This window comes from Pristiophorus japonicus, chromosome 5 (assembly GCF_044704955.1).
Source record: "Pristiophorus japonicus isolate sPriJap1 chromosome 5, sPriJap1.hap1, whole genome shotgun sequence".
NCBI lineage: Eukaryota > Metazoa > Chordata > Chondrichthyes > Pristiophoridae > Pristiophorus > Pristiophorus japonicus.
In genome coordinates this window covers 301,110,154-301,131,277 of record NC_091981.1, presented here as the reverse complement: position 1 = coordinate 301,131,277, position 21,124 = coordinate 301,110,154, and positions in this window count along the sequence as shown.

The window sequence follows — 21,124 nt, the reverse complement described above, 5'->3', positions numbered from 1 at the left end:
TCAAAAGCCTTTTGAAAGTCCAAATACACATCCACTGGTTCTCCCTTGTCCACTCTACTAGTTACACCCTCAATATTCCAGAAGATTTGCCGAGTGTGACTTCCTTAACAAAAATCCATGCCGACTTTGTCGGAGCTGGGCACGGCTTTCCAAATGTGCTGCTATATCATCTTCGCCCACTACTGATGTCAGGCTAACCGGTCTATAATTACCCATTTTTTCTCCCTCCTTTTTAAAAAAAGTGGTTTTCAAGGAACTGATCCAGAGTCGATAGACTGTTGGAAAATCATCAATGCATGCACTATTTCCAGGGTCACATCCTTCGGTACTCTGGGATGCAGACAATCAGGTCCCAGGGATTTATTGGCCTTCAATTTCCCCTAACACAAATTCCCACCCAATAAGGATATCCTTCAGTTCCTCCTCAGTGGACCCACTGTAGGTTTTGGTTCAGAGTTTAAGTGAGTAAGCCCGGCCAGCTGATTTACAACCTTTTGTATTTTACAACATTATACTTGTCCCCACATTCAGTGACCAATGGAGCTGCTCACCACTCGCTGAAGATGCAATACGTCACCATATCCCACCAGACACTGCCTGGGCCGGTGACCCATCATCCGAGACAATCTGTGGTCCAGAAGAGTTTGGCAACTGTCCCAGTTTGAGGAACTTGGATTGTTATTCTCAATCCACATAATTCCTGTGGGTGCCAGTTATATTTACGCAGACCGGAGAGAGACTGGGAATCTGGAGAGTTGCAGCTCTGCCCGGCTCCCGTCAAAGGGCAACAGCATCTGGGCTTCAATACACCCGACGTTCTGCCTCTTGCCTCCACCCCAAGGAGAGAGCCCACATCGTGCCTCCATGGTCTCATGGAAGCAGCAATGGCAGAGAGACGGACCCGGGACCCATCCCAAGGGACGGAGTTCAATGCAAGTTCGCCAGTCCTTCCCACTCGACATGACAAACCCACACTAGGCTTGCCGTGAACTTGGCTGGTGGCGTGGTGGGGGGGGGGGTGGGGGGCGGGGGGCGGGTGGATCAACAAAAGCAGCACCAGCAATTGTCAAAGCAGGTAACAAATTAACTCACTGGAAAGGAGTGTAAAATCCAGCCAGTATTTGAAAGATAACATGACACCAGTGCTCACCTATAACAGGAGTTTATTATCGAACAGACACATCTACAGTTCCATAGAGCTGCACTCGGAGCCCAGCCTGCGGCGATGGTCTATTTTCCACATGGCGACAGTCCCGACCAACAGGGCCATGGACAGCAGTGCTACCCCAACCGCTACTCCAGGAAGGACACGGGAGGGGGTATCAGCAGCAGTATCTGTGGGGAGAGTCCAGGGTTAGATGGGCACCAGTTACTCATCACTGCACACAGTTGGAGGGTGCTCCTTTACCTTCCTGGGGGATCGCCACAGACAGTCTCTGCTCATCTTCCAGGAAAATGATGGGTCCTTCAGCGGTCACCAAGGCCCCAGGCCGGGCATCGGCACTTCTTCGCCTCTCTGGGGGATAAGGGAAAGAGACAAGAGTTCAAGGTGGATGATTTACTGCTGAGCTGCCTGAAGCCCCAAATCAGGTGTTCAAACCGATGGCCGAATGCAAAAATCGTCAGGCACCAAAGAGAGATGAGACTAGACTGTAGTTAAATACAGTTCTCTGTCAGACCAAGATTTACTCCCTATTCACATAAAGACCCTTTTCAACCGAGCAACATTTGCAGTCGCTGACAGTATAATGGCCAGACTGGTCTCCTGGGGAAGGGGGATTAGATTTAAACACTATTTTGACCAGCGATTACACTGGACATCCACACATTGCCCAGATCTCTCCCGCCACCAGATATCGGTTCGGTTCCCACCCTGGAAGCAGAATAAATGTTGTCGAACCCCAGGGGTGGATTCCATTCAGACCCAGGGCACGATGTGATCAGACCCACTGAGCCAAATTAGTATTTTGCTGTAAACTAACTGGCGAACAGTTCAGAGCCAGCAGATTGGCGACACCCCTCCTGTACACAGTGTCCAAAGGTTCCTCACCCACCCTCCATCAGGGTTCAGTTTCCAGTCAGATCCCAGGTACTTACTGGGGCTGCAGGGAGCCGTGCAGTTCTCTCGGGTGGATGGGTAGCAAATCTCAGCACTGCAGTGGAAGTAAACCTGGAAAGAGAGTGCGGTATGGTCAGTCTCACAGCTCCCAGTCAGGAGATTAATGCTTCTACATTCAAAGGGTCAACAGGGGTTGCCTCACTGTTAGCGACACCCCAGGACCAAGAGAAACACGGAAGGAAGCTCACCTCCCCGGTCAGAGCCCGGCCCGAAACTTGGTCCCAGAAAGCGAAAGTGCTGACTACAAACCGGTTATGGTGAGTTGGGAACCGCAAATGGGAAGCACCGTCTACCGGGAGGAGGAGGGTTTTGTAATTGTCGCTCACAAATGGGCACCTGGAACAGAGAAAGAGGGCGTTTTAAGAGTACATCAAACTAACGTCCTGAGATTAGACTAGATAAAGAAACTAGAGTACATTCCAAAGAACATTTAAACCAATTAACCCTGACCTCACATTTGTAATATTGCCCCGTTCGATCCTACCCAGTCCATGTCGCCCCCTCCCCAATCCCCAGCCTGCCCCAAGCTCCCTCATTCACTGCCTTACCTGCCCACCAGGAGGTCCCATCGGAGCCCCGAATATGGCTCGGGGGTGGGGGTCGCCCAGCAGGCATTGAGCACCAGCACAAGGGACGGATCGTTTCGGTGCAGGACACGAACCTCCACAAACACGGGGTCCCGGAGCACACTCAGGATCGGGTAGTCACTGGCCACGTACCAGTTCCGGTAGCCACCATCTGAAAAGAGAAAGATTGAAGGACCGGCACTATTTGCAGAGAGCCTGAAGTTGGACACGAGCCATCGGCAGCACTCCCTACCTCTCGCTATTCTCAGCTCCAGAACCAGGATCCCAGCCTCCGTGGCAGGCAGTGGTGGAGAAAGGGTGTAAACTCGCGGCTTCACCTGCAGACCCGACTCCTGGCTTCCCTTGTAACTGCACTGGACATGGAGCCTGCAAGAGAACGGACACGGCTGGAGAATTCAGCTCCTCACCTTCTCTCCCCGCTCAATGTGCTCCCATTCTCACCTGAAAGGGCTGTCCCGGGTCACCGATCCCAAAGCTCCATCCAAGATCTCAAACTGACCCAACACATCCGTTTCATACACGGCATTCACCCCGTCCAGCTACAAGAGACAGAAGACCATCAGTACAGAGGGACAGGAGTAGGCCATGCAGCCCCTCCATAATGTTCCACCTTGCAATTAGACCATGGCTGACTAAGTCCATCCTATTGCCTTGGTTCTGTAACCCTTAATACCCTTGCCAGAGAAAATCTCAATCACAGTTCAGAAATTTAATGGATCCAACCTCAGCTATTTCTGAGACAGTTGCAGATTCCCACCAGCTTGTGACTTGCTTCCTGACATCACCCTGACTGGCCGAGCTCTATTTATTGATATGCCCCTTGTTGTGGCCTGTCCACTAGAGATAAACTTTTCCAGGCCTACCCCATCAAAGCATCTAGATCACCACTTAATCTATCCTGGAGAAAACACAATCGAAGTCTATGGAACTTGACCTCAAGTGAATTGTGTAGATGGAGGCTGAGAAGTTGCTAATGGATGGGCCTAGATTAAGTGAGTGATCTCTCATCTGGCAGAGATTTAAAAAATGTGGGGCAGTGAGGTCATCCATTTTGGGACTATAGATCGATCAGTAATTTATAAATGGTCAGTTTGGAATTGTGTGGGGATTTGTGGATAGCAATCACTACAAGCTGTTGGGCAGCTGCAAACCATGATTGAAAAGACTAATGGAATGTTCACAGTATCTCGGGGTCTGGAATACAAAGGGGTTGGATAATGGGAGCTATGAAGTTCTAGTTAGACTGCATCAGTTCAGGACAACACACCTCGGGAAGGAGATATTTGCCTTGGAGGGGATGCAGTGCAGATTGACCAGAATGATCGTGGATCTAAGTGTTAAACCACCTCACTTCAAACATGGATTATACAGCCCACTATTCTTTTATCCAAGTCAGTGATAGTGTAAAGCCGAGCCCCACCTCCCAGTATAGATCCCAAGGGAAAACCACGAGCCATATCTTAACACTTGAAGTACATTTCCAATATCATTTGTGATGTTTACTCACTATCCAATTCCATAACCTTTTCAATAAGTTGCCTTCAAGTCATTTGGTCCATTCTTTGGAACCTCAAGCAACTTCTGCAGATATATAGATTCATAAACACGCCCTCATCACCCAGTGACGTCCTGAAACCAATGCAAGTCAGTTAGATTGACGTGATTGGCCTTTCACTGACCGATCCGGAAACCATCAGTTCATATCCACCCAGATGCTCAGTCACTGCCCCGATATATTCCAGCAACTTCCCCACGACAGGCATTAGACCACGGATTGTGGTTTCCAGATTCCACTTTCTCCAACCTGAAGTTGATATTTTCAATGAGCTACTCCAAGGAGACAATTGTAGAATTAAGAGTTTTGCAAGTTCATAGCACAACTTGCAGCAATATCGTCACCTACATCTTTTAATACCAAGGGATGGAGACCATCAGGTCCCAGAGACCTACACTTGTTCCGTCTCAGTATTCTGCTGGTATTAAATCCAGCAAGCTCCTCATTGATTTATTATTTCTAGTATCTCTGGTACTACATCCTCGTCTCAAGACCGATTGCAAAGACATTGAGAAAGTCTGCCATTCCCTTATTGTCTATCACATTACCCTTCAGATACCCTCACCGGACTGACAGCCATTGGTGGGGCTCCCAGCCCACAAATACCTACCCGCTGAGTAGTTCCACACTCAGTGACTGCGAACTGAAAGAACACAGTGTCTGCAGAGGCCACGGTCGGACTGCACTCTGCTCCGTGTCCATCCTTCAGATGGACCGTGGTCAGGTTTACAGGAGGCAGCGTCAAATCCTTGGAGATGGCGATCAGGACCCGCCCATCCTTGGTGCACACTGCAAGATGGTCAATGACAGGCGGTTAGTGGCTGCACGAGGAGTGGCAAAGGAACCGTTACCAGGAGGGTGAAAAACTCCACCCAGGACCAACGTCTTGTTTCCATCCCCTCCCATTCTCCGTCTAATGGAAACCCGTTGACCAGCTCCAGCTCATCACTGGTCTGGTTTTGTTTAAGGGGCCCGGATCTTATCGATAGAAATCAAAGCAAATGGTCAGAGGCAGCAGGAAGCTGGGCTCCTTCACACTGTCCTCCTATCCTGGACAATTATCGACTTCCAAGTCACATCCAGCAATAGAAGGGTTAGAGGTTCAGATACTGGGCCAGGTTCAAACTGCTGCCCTCAGTATCGGATGTACCAACTCCCAAACCCACCATCCCCCGAGTGGTGCGGGTCCCAGACCCACCCTCAGTTCTACTCCCGGAGTGGAGAGGTTTGAAACACCACGTGATATTTCAGGACAGGGAGAGAGGATACTGTCCAGGGAATCCACGAATGCAGTTGGATTGCAGGTGGGCCTGCAAAAAACTGGCCCACAATATAGACGGCCCGAGAATACACCCACCTGGCAGATTGTCCAGTGAATAGAAACACGGCGGCACATCCCGGCTCCCGGCATCAAAGCAGCAGCCTCTCCCCACACACTCACTGCCTTCAATTCCCGGAAAGCCACAGTCTTGGCGGAATTTGGGAGACAGCCAACATTTATCGGCGGGGAGAAGGAGAGAGGGCGGTTGAGATGAACAAATTGTCACAAATAACAAGCACAGAACCCACAGCCCCTCCATTATAACAAGCGAACCCTCCCAGGTAAGTGAGGCTGTAAAGCCGACTCCCCCTTTTTATCCCAGCGCTGTTTAACCCGCAGTAAATGAATGTCCCAATCAGCCTGAGGCTCAGTCCGCGGCCCACGGGCTCCCGAACATCAACCCGCATTCCCACGGCTCACACGGATATGGGGCCTGTTTCTCATAAACCAATAAAGGTGACTCTGTGTCGAGAGACAGTTCCCCAAGCGCCGAATGGACGGCTCTCTGCGCTACGCCTTCCATGAAGGGTGCGTTTAGAGTTTTAATTTAATTTGTTAAGTACCTAATAATCTTTTTTTGTTAAGTTACGATGGCTTGTGCCCCTTTAAAAACGGTGCAGATGTTTGAATTTAAATCGGCAATTGCCGGCATTTAACGGCACAGCTCCTCAAGTTCCACTCTTATGGAGGCAGCACTAATATAATTCAGACATCATGTCTCATTAACTAAAGAAACCTATAACTGTAAATGATAATAGTGTTGTTTGTGTCAATGAGACACTCGGTAACTTGCGGTGCAGAGAGAGGCTGCTTCCATCCCATGCACATTGGGGAACATTGATTCAGCACCACTCCTAACCCCTCTCAGTGACCCCATCTCCTGGGATCATCGAATGATACAGCACAGAAGGCCATTCGGACCATTGTGTCTGTGCCCTCACTATGAACGAGCGATTAAATTAATCCCAATCCAGTGATATTTCCCCATAGTCTGCAAGGTGCTCCTTTTCAAGTACATATGCAACTGTGATTTATAAATGTTTACCATAACTTCCTTGATTTCGTTCTCTATTCCATTAGTTATAAAGCGAAGGGTGAAGTTTGAATGTTTAACTTCAAAGATTTGTGTCCGTGAACCCACAACTCTTTCTCTCTTAATGCAGTCCCTTTAAATTTCTCCCATTTCCTTCACTTTTGCACATTTACTTTCTAAAATGCATCACTGCAAACTATTCTGCATTGAAAGTGATCTGCCATGTGGCTGCCCATTTCACCAGTCTGATTAACTACTCCTGATTTCTATTACTATCCTCCTCACTGTTTACTGCATTTCTGAGATTGCTACCATCTGCATACTTTGAAATGATGCCCATTCTCCCCAAGGCCAGATCATTGATGTATATCAAAAGAGCAGTGGTTCCAATAATGATCCCTGGGGGACAGCACTGTATACCACCCTCCAGTCCGATAAATAACCGTTCACCGCTACTCTCTGCTGTTTGTCTGAGAGCCAAATCAATTTCCACACTGTCCCTTTAATCCCGCAGTCAACTTATAACCAGAATGTGGTGAATTGTTATATTATCTAACTATCTAAGATTGGATCAATTGGGCTTGTATTCACTGGAGTTCAGAAGAATGAGAGGGGACCTCATAGAAACGTTTAAAATTCTGACGGGTTTAGACAGGTTAGATGCAGAAAGAATGTTCCCAATGTTGGGGAGGTCCAGAACCAGGGGTCACAGTCTGAGGATAAGGGGTAAGCCATTTAGGACCGAGATGAGGAGAAACTTCTTCACCCAGAGAGTGGTGAACCTGTGGAATTCTCTACCACAGAAAGTAGTTGAGGCCAATTCACTAAATATATTCAAAAGGGAGTTAGATGAAGTCCTTACTACTCGGGGGATCAAGGGTTATGGCGAGAAAGCAGGAAGGGGGTACTGAAGTTTCATGTTCAGCCATGAACTCATTGAATGGCGGTGCAGGCTAGAAGGGCTGAATGGCCTGCTCCTGCACCTATTTTCTATGTTTCTATGTTTCTATGTTTACCCCCAGAGACCCATCTCCTGGGATGATTCCCATGTGATCCCTGTGGTGGACAGATCCCTGTTCAAACTCCTCCTGTTAAAGGCTCTGAGAATCAGAGAGGTTCATCCTCAGTCAACAGTAAATGACAATGTCTTTAATACGAGCCAGGTAATAAGCCCTGGGCCCTGGAATTCCAGCAGTGGCCAGAATGTGTTTGGTGCTCTGTCCGTTCTGAAATGTAAGACTGTAAACCTGTCCATCACGCTCACTGTAACACACACACAGCACGGCTGGGCCCCTGGGCCTAGTGCCAATAATCTTTCATATGGTTTACAGTCATTTGGTGCCCCGGAGATTCTCAATGATTTCCCCTGAGACGCAAGACAGGGTCCGGAGAAATGTATGTAACACAACATCCACTTAACAACAACAACTTGTAGTTATATAGCGCTTTTGTCCGAAAATGTCGCAAGGCGCTTCACAAAGCTATCAAATAGCTGGCCTTTGACAGTGTCAGGTGAGAAGGCATTTGGAATATCTTGACGATGTTCGGTATTCCTGGGAAACTTGTGAAACTGATAGAAAGCGTCCAGCAGATGTCGCTGTTTGCGCTGGATGGAAGAACACTAATAGAATGGGTTAGACCAACAGTTGGGCTGAGATAAGGATGCACATTGTCACCTGATATATGTAATCCAGTACTGGAAGCTGTAATGATCCTTGCACTGAAAGGTAATATTGGAGGATCACCTCAGGTGGCCAGGTTTGAAACAATCTCAAATTCGCTGACCATTGACTGGCTCATAGAAACATAGAAAATAGTTGCAAGAGCAGGCCATTCGGCCCTTTGACCCTGCACCACTATTGAATATGATTATGGCTGATCATTCAACCTCAGTACCCCACCCCAGCCCTCTCTCCATACCCGCTGATCTGTTTAGCCGTAACGGCCACATCTAACTCCCTTTTGAATAAATCTAACGAACTGGACTCAACAACTTTCTGTGGCAGAGAATTCCACAGTTTCACAATCCACTGGGTGAAATAGTTTCTGCTCATCTCGGTCGTATATGGCTTACCCCTTATCCTTAGAATGTGTCCCCGGTTTTGAACTTCCCCAACATTGGGATCATTCTTACTGCATCTTACGTGTCCAGGCCCGTCAGAATTATACACGTTTCTATGAGATTCCCCTCTCATTCTACTAAATTCCAGTGAGTATAAGCCAAGTCGAGCCAGTCTTTCCTCATATGTCAGTCCTGCCATCCCGGGAATCAGTCTGGTGAACCTTCGCTGCACTCCCTCAATAGAAGGCATGTCCTTCCTCAGATTAGGAGACCAAAACTGCACACAATACTCAGGGTGTGGTCTCACCAAGGCCCTGTACAACTGCAGCAAGTCCTCCCTGCTCCTATACTAAAACCCGCTCGCTATGAAGGCCAGCATGCCATTTGCTTTCTTTACTGCTTGCTGTACCTGCATGCCTAACTTCAATGACTGATGTACCATGACAACCAGGTCTCGTTGCACGTCCCCATTTACTAATCTGTCACCATCAGATAATCAGCTGCCTTCATGTTTTTGCCACTGAAGTGGATAACCTCACATTTATCCACATTATATTGCATCTGCCATGCAGTTGCCCATTCACCTAACCTGTCCAAGTCCCCTTGCAGCCTCTTAGCATCTTCCTTGCAGCACGCACTGCCTCCCAGCTTAGTGTCATCTGCAAACTTGGAGATATTACTTTAAATTCCTTCATCTAAATCATTAATGAATATTGTAAATAGCTGTGGTCCCAGCACTGAACCCTGTGACACCCCACTAGTCACTGCCTGCCTTTCTGAAAATGACCCGTTTTTCCCACTCACTCTTGCTGTCTGCCAACCATTTCTCTATGCACGTCAATACATTACCCCCAATACTATGTGCTTTAATTTTGCACACTAATCTCTTGCGGGACCTTCGCAAAAGCCTTTTGAAAGTCCAAATGCACCACATCTACTGGTTCTCCCTGATGTACTCTATCAGTGCATAAGGCTCACAAGCTTTGCTTGGACAGCAGAAAACTTCAATAAACAATTAACATAATAAAGATGAAAGTCATTTAATTTGGGAATTCTCAGGAAGATGTTGCGATTACAAGTATAGGGGATGCAGTTGAACAGGTGGAACAGTTTGTACACCTCGGTGGGTTAGTGTCAGTGACTGTGAGTTGTGAAGATGACAACAAAGAAGGATTGGACTTGAGTCAGCTGCTGTTGGAATGCTTAAAGGGATATGGAAGGATAGCTATATTTAAATAAGTCGAGAGCTTATGAAGCAAGGTTATCTGCACATTATTATCGGGAGCAGAGTGCTGGGTCACGAGAAGTTTCCGGGATACAAAGAATGAAGAATGCTGCACACAGAGCGACATGGAGCAAGAAGCTGAGGAAGACCAAGGAAGGGCTGGATAGACAATGTCAGGAGTGAGGTGTCACATAAAGGGATACAGATGACTGATACGCCAGGCGCGTGCAGAACCCTCAACAGTGAATTCACTCGACCTCGTCCTCACTGCTGAGCTGGTGGACGGCGATTTTTTAATTATAGTAAACTTGTAGAGTCCTGGCAAAGACAAACACAACAAGTTTGAGGTTCTGTGCTTTAGTGACAGCTCCGAGTGAACTTTGATAAGCGTTAGAGCTATGTGATGTCTGCTAGTTTCTCAAATCAGCCATGATCTTGTTGAATGGCAGAGCAGGCTCGAGGGGCTAGATGGCCTACTCCTGTTCCTAATTCTTATGTTCTTGTGTTCTTATGTTCAATCATGGCCGCTGTGTGAGGAATGGGACAGATGTCAGCTTCTGTTACAGGACCTGAGATCTTGAAAAGTGATTTAGAGCACTATGTCTTTCTTGGCGATCGGTATCTGTGGAGAGGCTGCGTGTAGGAAGGCCCAGACAGAGCCTGTTCCAGAATACCTTGCGTTTCTCTATAGATTGTTGTGGTGTCAGCATTGAGTGATGATACCGTTGAATTTATTGCCCATCCCGAGTTGTCCTGAGACGGTGGGGGTGATGGGCCTTCTCCTTGAACCACTGCAGTCCTTGTGGTGATGGTGCTGCCCTATTGCAGGTCAGCAGGAAATTCCAAGACATTGATCCAGGGACAATGAGGGAACAGTTATATGTGTTTTATTCAGGGCTGTGTGTGATATGGAGGGAATGGTGTCCCAGGAACATTGCTGCTCTAGTCCTTTCACTGATGGAGGTCACAGAGGAAGGAGGTGCTGATGAAGTTACCTTGGGGAGTTGCTGCAGTGCCCTGTATAGACCATGGACACTGCAGCCACGGAGGGGTGAATAGGTAACCAGGGCGTGACAAGAAAACCCACCTGTGCTGGACAGTTTTGAACAATTGTTTTTGAAGCCACAGCTTATTCTACCCAGGCGGGTGTTCCATCACACTCCTGGTGTGAGCGTTGTACCTGGAGAGACTTTGATCGGTCAGTAGGTGAGCCACTCGTCAGAGTACCCAGCGTCGGCCCTGCTAGCCAGAGTTAGTGTGGCTGGTCCAGTAACAATACTGGTAAATTACTGAGGGTGGGGGTCCCACTACTAGTGGTACTATTGAAGGGCAGAGATAGTTCGTTGTGCTTTCTCAGTCAAGGAAACCATCAGTTGCATTGAAGGGCAAACATGTTACAACATAGCACCTGTGCAATATATCCAGGCACCTGAAATGGCAATATATAGGGGCAACAGACACCAAACAACAACAGTGGGATTGGTAACTTGAGTTGAATATTGATCAAGGACAGACGGATCCTTAACCTCATCCACGTTCAACCCCGTTCCCCACTACAGGCAGTGTCTGGGAGGGATCGATCGTTATTTGGTTTGCCAAAGTGTCCTACATGGATTGGGTCAGATTGGTTGAGTATTTCCAGTACCAACGAATCCGTTAGTTCACTAGGCCGTCCAATTATAGCATAGTGATTCACCATAATCCAGTTCGATTATAAATTTGTAGTTGAGATTAGTAATTTTGACTTAATATATGAGGACAAAAATTTACTACCAGCCTCCTCAGGTAACTGGTAAGTTAACACCATTTGATATTGGAGAGCTAGTCTACTGGATAGAACCTAGACGATAAGCTCGCAATTAGGATCACAGATATATTCAAGGGTGCAGCCTCGACAGAGCATTGATGAACATTCAGATGAAGATTCTGAGTATTATTGGATGCTCTGCTCCTGGGAAAACTCACGATTTCCAGCCAGACCTTTCGTTTCCAGAAGAAACGGTCTTCAATCTCATCTCCCTCGCTCTTCAGGAAACTCACTGACTCCGTGGTGTCACGATAAACATTTAAACAACAGAAGCTCTCTCAGCACACGGGGTGAATTGTCTGGTAATGCCCAGCGCCCTCTCCATACTCGAAGGACGTATAACAGGTTTCTCAGTACAACCACCCCGAGCTCCTGCTATACAATTGCTGGAGAGCCGAAACAGCAGCATGTTGTGAAGTGAATGTCCTCCTGCATTCCATCAACATCCAGAGTGATCTGCAGAAGATCAGCCTTCAGGTGTCCATCACTGAAACAGCCGTGGGGGTACTGCAGACGACCTCAAGCGAATGAAGCCTGTAACTCCCGATCGGTCAGCTTCTGTCTGCGGCCTTGGTGTCTTGTACGTGCCACAGTGGCAGGGAATCCTTCATTTTCACAGGCGCTCACTGTTTAATTAGCGTTGACGCTTGTTTTCCATTGGGAGGGTAGGTCAGGCCATTCTTGGGGCCTTCTGTTAACAGAAACCATGAAGGGAGACTAAGTAGATTAACGTTTTGTCAATAATAGGATGCGTTTGAAATACGGAGACAACAGGGGAGGGGCTCAGTGTTTTAGGACCAGAGTTCAAATCAGGAGCCCCGGGCAGCTGATTTACAACCTTTTGTATTTTACACCAACATAATACTTGTCCCGTCACATTCAGTGACCCATGGAGCTGCTCGCCACGAAGGAAATTGCAGAGGCTCTGAGCATCATTTTCCAATCATCCCTGACTAAAGGAGTTGTGCCGGAGGGTAGGCGAATTGCTGAGGTTGGACCATTGTTTAAAAAGGGAGGACTTGATAAACCGGACAGTTACGGGCCGCACACCACAAGAAAAATAATTCGGATGCTGCAATGTTGAACAAAAACAGAAAATACTGGAAATCTCAGCGGGTCAGGCAGCATCTGTGTAGAGAACGCAGATTTAACGTTTCGGGTCAATGATCCTTCGTCAGACGATGATGCTTCATCAGAACTGGAGTGTGTTCGCAAAGAACAGATTCGTAACAAGCACTGAAAGGGGATGATGGGTCAAATTGAAATGATAAGGGGAGAAGTTAGAAAATCATTAGTTAAGTTAGGGTGTGAATGGTGGGATAATGACCAGATAATGAAGGAGAAAAAAGAAACAGATTCTGGGGGGAAGAAAGTGCGCCAAAGATTGACAGTGGCTATGCTCTGAAATTGTTGAATTCGATGTTGAATCCAGAACATTGCAAAGTGCCTAAAGTAAAGATGAGGTGCTGTTCCTCGAGCTTGCATTCAACTTCGTTGGAACAGTTTAGGAGACCGAGGATGGAGAGGTCAGAGTGGGAGTGGAGCGGAGAATTAAAGTAATAAGAACCTCCGTCACAAATTATGGACTGAATGGAGGTGTTCAGCAAAGTGGTCACCCAATCTACGCTTGATCTCCCCAAAATAGAGACCACCACATCGTGAGCAGCCTACTCAGTTTACTAAATCGCTGTTTCACCTTCCAGGTGTATTTGGGGCCCTGGATAGTGGGAATGGAGAAGGTAAAGGGCAGGTGTTGCATCTCCTGCGCTGGCACAGAAAGTTGCCGTGGGACGAGGGGATTTTGCTAGGGGTGACTGCAGAATGGACCAAGGTGCCATGGATGGAGTGGTCCCTTCCAAATGCTGAGGTGAGGGGAGGAGAAGATAGGATTTGCGGTGGGATCATGCTGGAGGATGATCCATTGAATGTGCTGGCTGGTAGGTTGAGAGGTGAGGACATAGAAACATCGAAAATAGGTGCAGGAGGCGGCCATTCGGCCCTTCTAGCCTGCACCGCCATTCAATGAGTTGATGGCTGAACATACAACTTCAGTACCCCATTCCCGCTTTCTCCCCATACCCCTTGATCGCCCTAGCAGTAAGGACGACATCAAACTCCTTTTTGAATATATTTAATGAATTGGCCTCAACAACTTTCTGTGGTAGAGAATTCCATAGGTTCACCACTCTCTGGGTGAAGCAATTTCTCCTCATCTTGGTCCTAAATGGCTTACCCCTTATCCTTAGACTGTGACCCCTGGTTCTGGACTTCCCCAACATTGCGAACATTCTTCCTGCATCTAACCTGTCTAAACCCATCAGAATTTTAAACGTTTCTATGAGATCCCTTCTCATTCTTCTGAACTCCAGTGAATACAAGCCCAGTTGATCCAGTCTTTCTTGATTGTCAGTCCCGCCATCCCGGGAATCAGTCTGGTGAACCTTGGCAGCACTCCCTCAATAGCAAGAATGTCCTTCCTCAAGTTAAGAGACCAAAACTGTACACAATATTCCAGGTGTGGCCTCAACAAGGCCCTGGACAACTGTAGTAACACCTCCATGCCCCTGTACTCAAATCCCCTCGCTATGAAGGCCAACATGCCATTTGCATTCTTAACCACCTGCTGTACCTGCATGCCAACCTTCAATGACTGATGTACCATGACACCCAGGTCTCGTTGCACCTCCCCTTTTCCTAATCTGGCACCATTCAGATAATAGTCTGTCTCTGTTTTTACCACTAAAGTGGATAACCTCACATTTATCCACATTATACTTCATCTGCTATGCATTTGCCCACTCACCTAACCTATCCAAGTCACTCTGCAGCCTCATAGCATCCTCCTTGCAGCTCACACTGCCACCCAACTTAGAGCAAATTTGGAGATACTACATTTAATCCCCTCGTCTAAATCATTAATGTACAATGTAAACAGCTGGGGCCCCAGCACAGAACCTTGCGGTACCCCACTAGTCACTGCCTGCCATTCTGAAAAGTACCCATTTACTCCTACTCTTTGCTTCCTGTCTGCCAACCAGTTCTCAATCCACGTCAGCACACTACCCGCAATCCCATGTGCTTTAACTTTGCACATTAATCTCTTGTGTGCGACCTTGTCGAAAGCCTTCTGAAAGTCCTAATACAGCACACCAAATTGTTCTCCCTTGTCCACTCTACTGGAAACATCCTCAAAAAATTCCAGAAGATTTGTTAAGCATGATTTCCCTTTCACAAATTCATGCTGACTTGGACCTATCATGTCATCTCTTTCCAAATGCGCAACTATGACATCCTTAATAATTGATTCCATCATTTTACCCACTTCCGATGTCAGGCTGACCGGTCGATAATTCCCTGTTTTCTCCCTCCCTCCTTTTTAAAAAAGTGGGGTTGCATTGGATCAGTTCCTGTGGAATGGAGGGTAGCCAGAGTCTATGAAATGTTGGAAAATGACTGTCAATGCATCCGCTATTTCCGAGGCCACCTGCTTAAAGACTCTGGGATGCATGCCATCTGGCCCTGGGGATTTATCGGCCTTCAATCCCACAATTTCCCCAACACAATTTCCCGACTAATAAGGATTTCCCTCATTTCCTCCGTCTTACTAGACCCTCTGACCTTTTATGGTTCAGGAGTGAGGAGGAAGGGATGGGAGCAGCGGTGCGGGATATAGAATGGACACTTTCGAGGGCCAAGCTAACCACAGCGGAGGGGCATTCTCTGTTGAGGAAAAAGGAAGACATGTCAGAGGCAAAAGTGTGAAAGGTGGCGTCTGAGCAGATGCAATGGAGATGGAGCAACTGGGAGAATGGAATGGAGTCCTTAGAGCATGCGAGGTGGGAGGAAGTATAGTCCAGGTAGCTGTGGGAGTCAGTGGGCTTAGAGTGGATACTGGTCTAAAGCCTATCCCCAGAGATGGACATGGATAAGGCAAGGAAGGGAAGAGTCAGAGATGGACCATGCAAAGGTGATGGAGGAGTGGAAATTGGATGCAAAGTGAATGAAATGTTCAAGTTCAGGGCGAGAGCAGAAAACGGCACTGATGCACTCATCAATGTACACGAATAAGAGATGAGTGAGGGGACCCGAATAGGACTGGAACAAAGAATATTCCACGAAAACCCATGCGGATTTCGATATCATAACCTTTAATTTGGAGGAAGTGAGTGGAGTTAAAGGAGAAGTTGTTCAATGTGAGAAAGGTTCAGCCAGGCAGATGGGGACTAAAGAGGCAAAGTGTGTTAAAAAGACAAGCCGAAAGGCTCTGTGCCTCAATGCGAGGAGTATTCGGAAAAAATGGATGAATTAACTGCGCAGATAGCAGTTAATGGATACGATGTGATTGGCATCACGGAGACTTGGCTCCAGGGTGACCAAGACTGGGAACTCAACATCCAGGCGTATTCAACATTTAGGAAGGATAGACAGAAAGGAGAAGGAGGCTGGATGTCATTGTTGGTTAAAGAGGAACTCAATGCAATTGTAAGGAAGGACATTAGCTTGGATGTGGAATCGGTATGGGTGGAGCTACGGAATACCAATGTGCAGAAAGCGTTAGTTGGAGTTGTGTGCAGGCCACCAAATAGTAGTCGTGAGGTTGGGGACAGCATCAAACAAGAAATAAGGGAGATGTGCAATAAAGGTACAGCAGTAATCATGGGCGACTTTAATCTACATTTTGATTAAACTAACCTAACTGATCGCAATATACTGAAGGAGGATTTCCTGGAGTGTATTAGAGATGTTTTTCGAGACCAATATGTCGAGGAACCAACCAGAGATCTGGCCATCCTAGACTGGTGATGTGTAATGAGAAGGGACTAATTAGCAATCTTGTTGTGCGAGGCCCCTTGGGGAAGAGTGAACATATTTGAATTCCTTAAGATGGAGAGTGACAAAGTTAATTCAGAAACTAGGGTCCTGAACGTAAGGAAATGTAACTTCGACGATTTGAGGTGTGAATTGGCTAGAATAGACTGGCAAAGGATACTTAAACGGTTGACAGTGGATAAGCAATGGCAAACATTTAAAGATCACTTGGATGAACTTCAGCAATTGTACATCCTGTCTGGAGCAAAAATAAAACGGGGAAGGTGGTTCAACCATGGCTAACAAGGGAAATTAAGTATAGTGTTAAAGCCAAGGAAGAGGCATATAAATTGTCTAAAAAAAGTAAACCTGAGGACTGGGAGAAATTTAGAATTCAACAGGAGGACGACTAAGGGGTTAATTAAGGAGGGGGAAAATAGGATACGAGGGGAAGCTAGCAGGGAACATAAAAACTAACTGCAAAAGCTTCTATAAATAGGGAAGAGAAAAAGATTAGTGAAGACAAACATATGTCCCTTGCTGTCAGATTCAGGTGAATTTATAGTGGGGAACAAAGAAATGGCAGACCAATTGAACCAATACTTCAGTTCTGTCTTCACGAAGGAAGACACAAATAACCTTCCGAATGTACTAAGGGACAGTCGGTCTAGTGAGAAGGAGGAACTGAGGGATATCCTTATTAGGCAGGAAATTGTGTTCGGGAAATTGATGGGATTAAAGGCTGCTAAATCCCCAGGGCCTGATAATTACTCTGTGATGCAGACTAAGTGACCCTAGAAATAGTGTATGCATTGGTGATCATTTTCCAACAGTCTATCGACTCGATCAGTTCCGATGGACTGGAGGGTAGCTAATGTAACACCATTTTAAAAAAAAAAGGAGGGAGAGCAAAAACAGGTAATTATAGACCGGTGAGCCTGATATCAGTAGTGGGGAAAATGTTGGAATCAATCATGAAGGATGAAATAGCAGCGCATTTGGAAAGCAGTGACAGGATCGGAGCAAGTCAGCATAGATTTATGAAAGGGAAATCATGCTTGACAAATCTTCTGGAATTTTGTGAGGATGTAACTAGCAGAGTGGACAAGGGAGAAACAGTGGATGTGGTGTACTTGGACTTTCAAAAAGCTTTTGACAAGGTCCCGCACAAGGATTGGTGTGCAAAGTTAAAGCACATGGTATTGGGGGTAATGGACCGACATGGATAGAGAACTGGTTGGCAGACAGGAAGCAGAGAGTTGGGATAAACGGGTCCTTTTCAGAATGGCAGGCAGTGATGAGTGGGGTGCCGCAGGGCTCAGTGCTGGGACCCCAGCTCTTTCAATATACATTAACGATTTGGAAGAAGGAATTGAGTGTAATATCTCCCTGTTTGTGGATGACACTAAAGTGGGTGGCGGTGTGAGCTGTGAGGAGGATGCTAAAGGCTGCAGGGTGAATTGGACACGTTATCTGAGTGGGCAAATGCATGGCAGATGCAGTATAATGTGGATACATGTGAGGTTAGCAATTTTGGGGGCAAAAACACGAAGGCAGATTATCTGAATTGCGGCAGATTAGAAAAAGGGGAGGTGCAACGAGACCTGGGTGTCATGGTTCATCAGTCACTGAAATTGAGCATGCAGGTACAGCATGTGGTAAAGCAGGCAAATGGTATTTTAGCCTTCATAGCTAGGGGATTTCAGTATAGGAGCAGAGAGGTATTACTACAGTTGTACAGGGCCTTAGTGCTGTCTCACCTGGAATATTGTGTTCAGTTTGGGTCTCCTAATCTGAGGAAGGACGTTCTTGCTATTCAGGGAGTGCAGCGAAGTTTCACCAGACTGATTCCAGGGATGGCTGGACTGTCATGAGAGACTGGATCCTCTGGGCATTTATTCACTGGAGTTTAGATGAATGAGAGGGGATCTCATAGAAATGCATAAGATTCTGATGGGACTGGATAGGTTCGATGCAGGTAGAATGTTCCCAATGTTGAGGAAGTCCAGAGCCAGGGGACAAAGTTTTAGGATAACGGGTAGGCCATTTAGGACTGAGCGCAGGAGAAACTTCTTCAGAGTTGTTAACCTGTGGAATTCCCTGCCGCAGAGAGTTATTGATGCCAGTTAATTGGGTATATTTAAGAGGGAGTTAGATATGGCCCTTACGGCTAAAGGGATAAAGGGGTATGGAGAGAAAGCAGGAGAGGGGTACTGAAGGAATGATCAGCCATGATCTTATTGAAAGGCAGTGCAAGCTCGGGGGCCGAATGGCCACTCCTGCACCTATTTTCTATATTGGGCCGCTGCTCGAGGAAGAAGCGGAGCGCCCTCGGATCATCCTGGTGAGGGATGGACGTGTCAAGTGATTGGACGTCCATGGTGAAAAGGAGATGGTTGGGGCCAGGAAACTGGAAACTTGGTGATGGAGGGCGTCAGAGGAGTCACGCATGTAGGTGGAAAAAGTGTGACCAAGGAGAAAAAAAAAACAGTCGATTAGAAATCATTCTGTGGGGCAAGAACAGGCTGAAACAATGGGTCTACCAAGGCAATCTTGTTTGTGGATGTTGGGAAGGAGGAAGAAGCGCTCTGCGGGGTTGGGGAACTATGAGGGTAGCTGTGCAGGGAAGATCTCCAGGAGATAAGGTCAGTGACAGTCAAGGAAATGGCGGCTTGAGGTTCAGTGGTGGGGTCATGGTCCAGGGAGAGGTAGGAGGAGATGTCAGAGAGTTGGCGATCAGCCTCTGTAAGGTAGGTGTCAGTTCGCCAAACAACAACAGCGCCACTCTTGTCAACAGGTTTGATGATAAGGTTGGGGTTAGATCTGAGTGCGCAGAATGCTGCAAGTTCAGAGGGAGGTAGTTTAGAGTGAGGGGAGCAGAGAAATTGAGATGTCCCATCCACCATTTGCAATGGAGAGGTCTACAGAGGGTAAGAGGCCAGAGGGAAATGTCCAGGTAGACAGAATTCTGAACACTGGAGAAAGGATCAGCTGTGTGGGGGAAGACTCCTGGTCAAAGAAATGGGCATGGAGGCAAAGTTGGCGGAAAAAGAGCTCAGCATCGTGCCGAGCTCATAATTCATTGAGGTTGGGACGTAATGGCATGAAGCTCAAGCCTTTGCTGAGGACTTATTGTTCAGGGTCAGAGAGGGGAAAGGACAGAGGGGGTAATGAATGTACAGCAGAGGTTGAGATTGGGGTGAGAGAGAGACGTTTTCGGGGGTGGGGGGCGTTGGTGTTCATGAGTTGAAGATTACGATCCTTGACACCTGAAAGGAAGGAAACATGTTATTTAGTTGAAGCGTTGGACGAGGCAAAGGATGAAATGGAACTGTGGACCAGGACAGCTTACAGATAGTGAGTCAGTGCTGCTGAAGAGAGCGAGAGTGTGCATGTGGCGTGGATCCGGCAAGAGCAGTGGTTGGAGGAATGTTGAATATCAGTTGTCTGTAATCCTGGGTGGATCCAAAACATGAAGGGTGGAATCCACGTGGATAGGAACATAGGAACAGTATAGGACATAGAGCCCCTGGAGCCTGCTCCAGCATTCAATAAGATCATGGCTGATCAGTTTATGGACTCAGCTCTACTTTCCCACCCACTCCTTATAACCTCTTATTCCCTTATCATTTCAGAAACTGAATATATTTAAGACAGAAATAGATAATGTCCTAGCTTTCACAGCTCTGAGGCAGCGAATTCTACAGATTTACAAACCTCAGAAGAAATTTTTCCTCATCTGTTTTAAATGGGCAGTCCCTTATTTTAAGATCATGCCCTCTAGTTCTAGTCTTTCCCATCAGTGGAAGCATCCTCGCTGCATCCACCTTAATCTTATACGTTTCGATAAGATCATCTCATTCTTCTGAATCCCAATCAGTAGAAGCCCAATCTATTCAACCTTTCCTCATAAGCCACCCCTGCAATCAACCTAGTGAACCTTCTCTGAACTGCCTCCAAAAGCAAGTATATAACTTCGTAAATATGGAAACTAAAACTGCATGCAGTATTCCAGGTGTGGCCTCACCAATACCCTATATAACTGTAGCAAGACTTCCCTGCTTTTGTACTCCATCCCCTTTGGAATAAAGATCAAGGTACCATTGGTCTTCCTGATCACTTGCTGTACCTGCATACTATCCTTGTGTTTCATGCACAATGAACCCCCAGGGCCCACTGTACTGCGGCATTTTGCAATCTTCATTTAATTAACAACTTGCTCTTTGCTTTTTCTTCTGCCCAAGTGCATGACCTCACAATTTCCAACATTATTCGCCACCTGCCCACTTTCTTCGCCTATCTATGTCCTTTTGCAGATTGTGTCCTCCTCAATTTGCTTTTCCTCCCTACTTTGTATCGTCAGCACACTTGGCTTCATTACACTCAGTCCATTCTTCACAGTCATTAAGCTAGATTGTAAATATTTGGGCTCCCAGCACCCCACTAGTTAATGGTTGCCAACCAGAGAATGAACCATTTATCCCAACACTCTTAATTAGCCAATTCTCTATCCATGCTAATATATTACCCGCAACCCCATGAACTTTTATCTTGTGCAGTAACCTTTTATGTGGCACCTTGACAAATGCCTTCTGGAAGTCCAAAT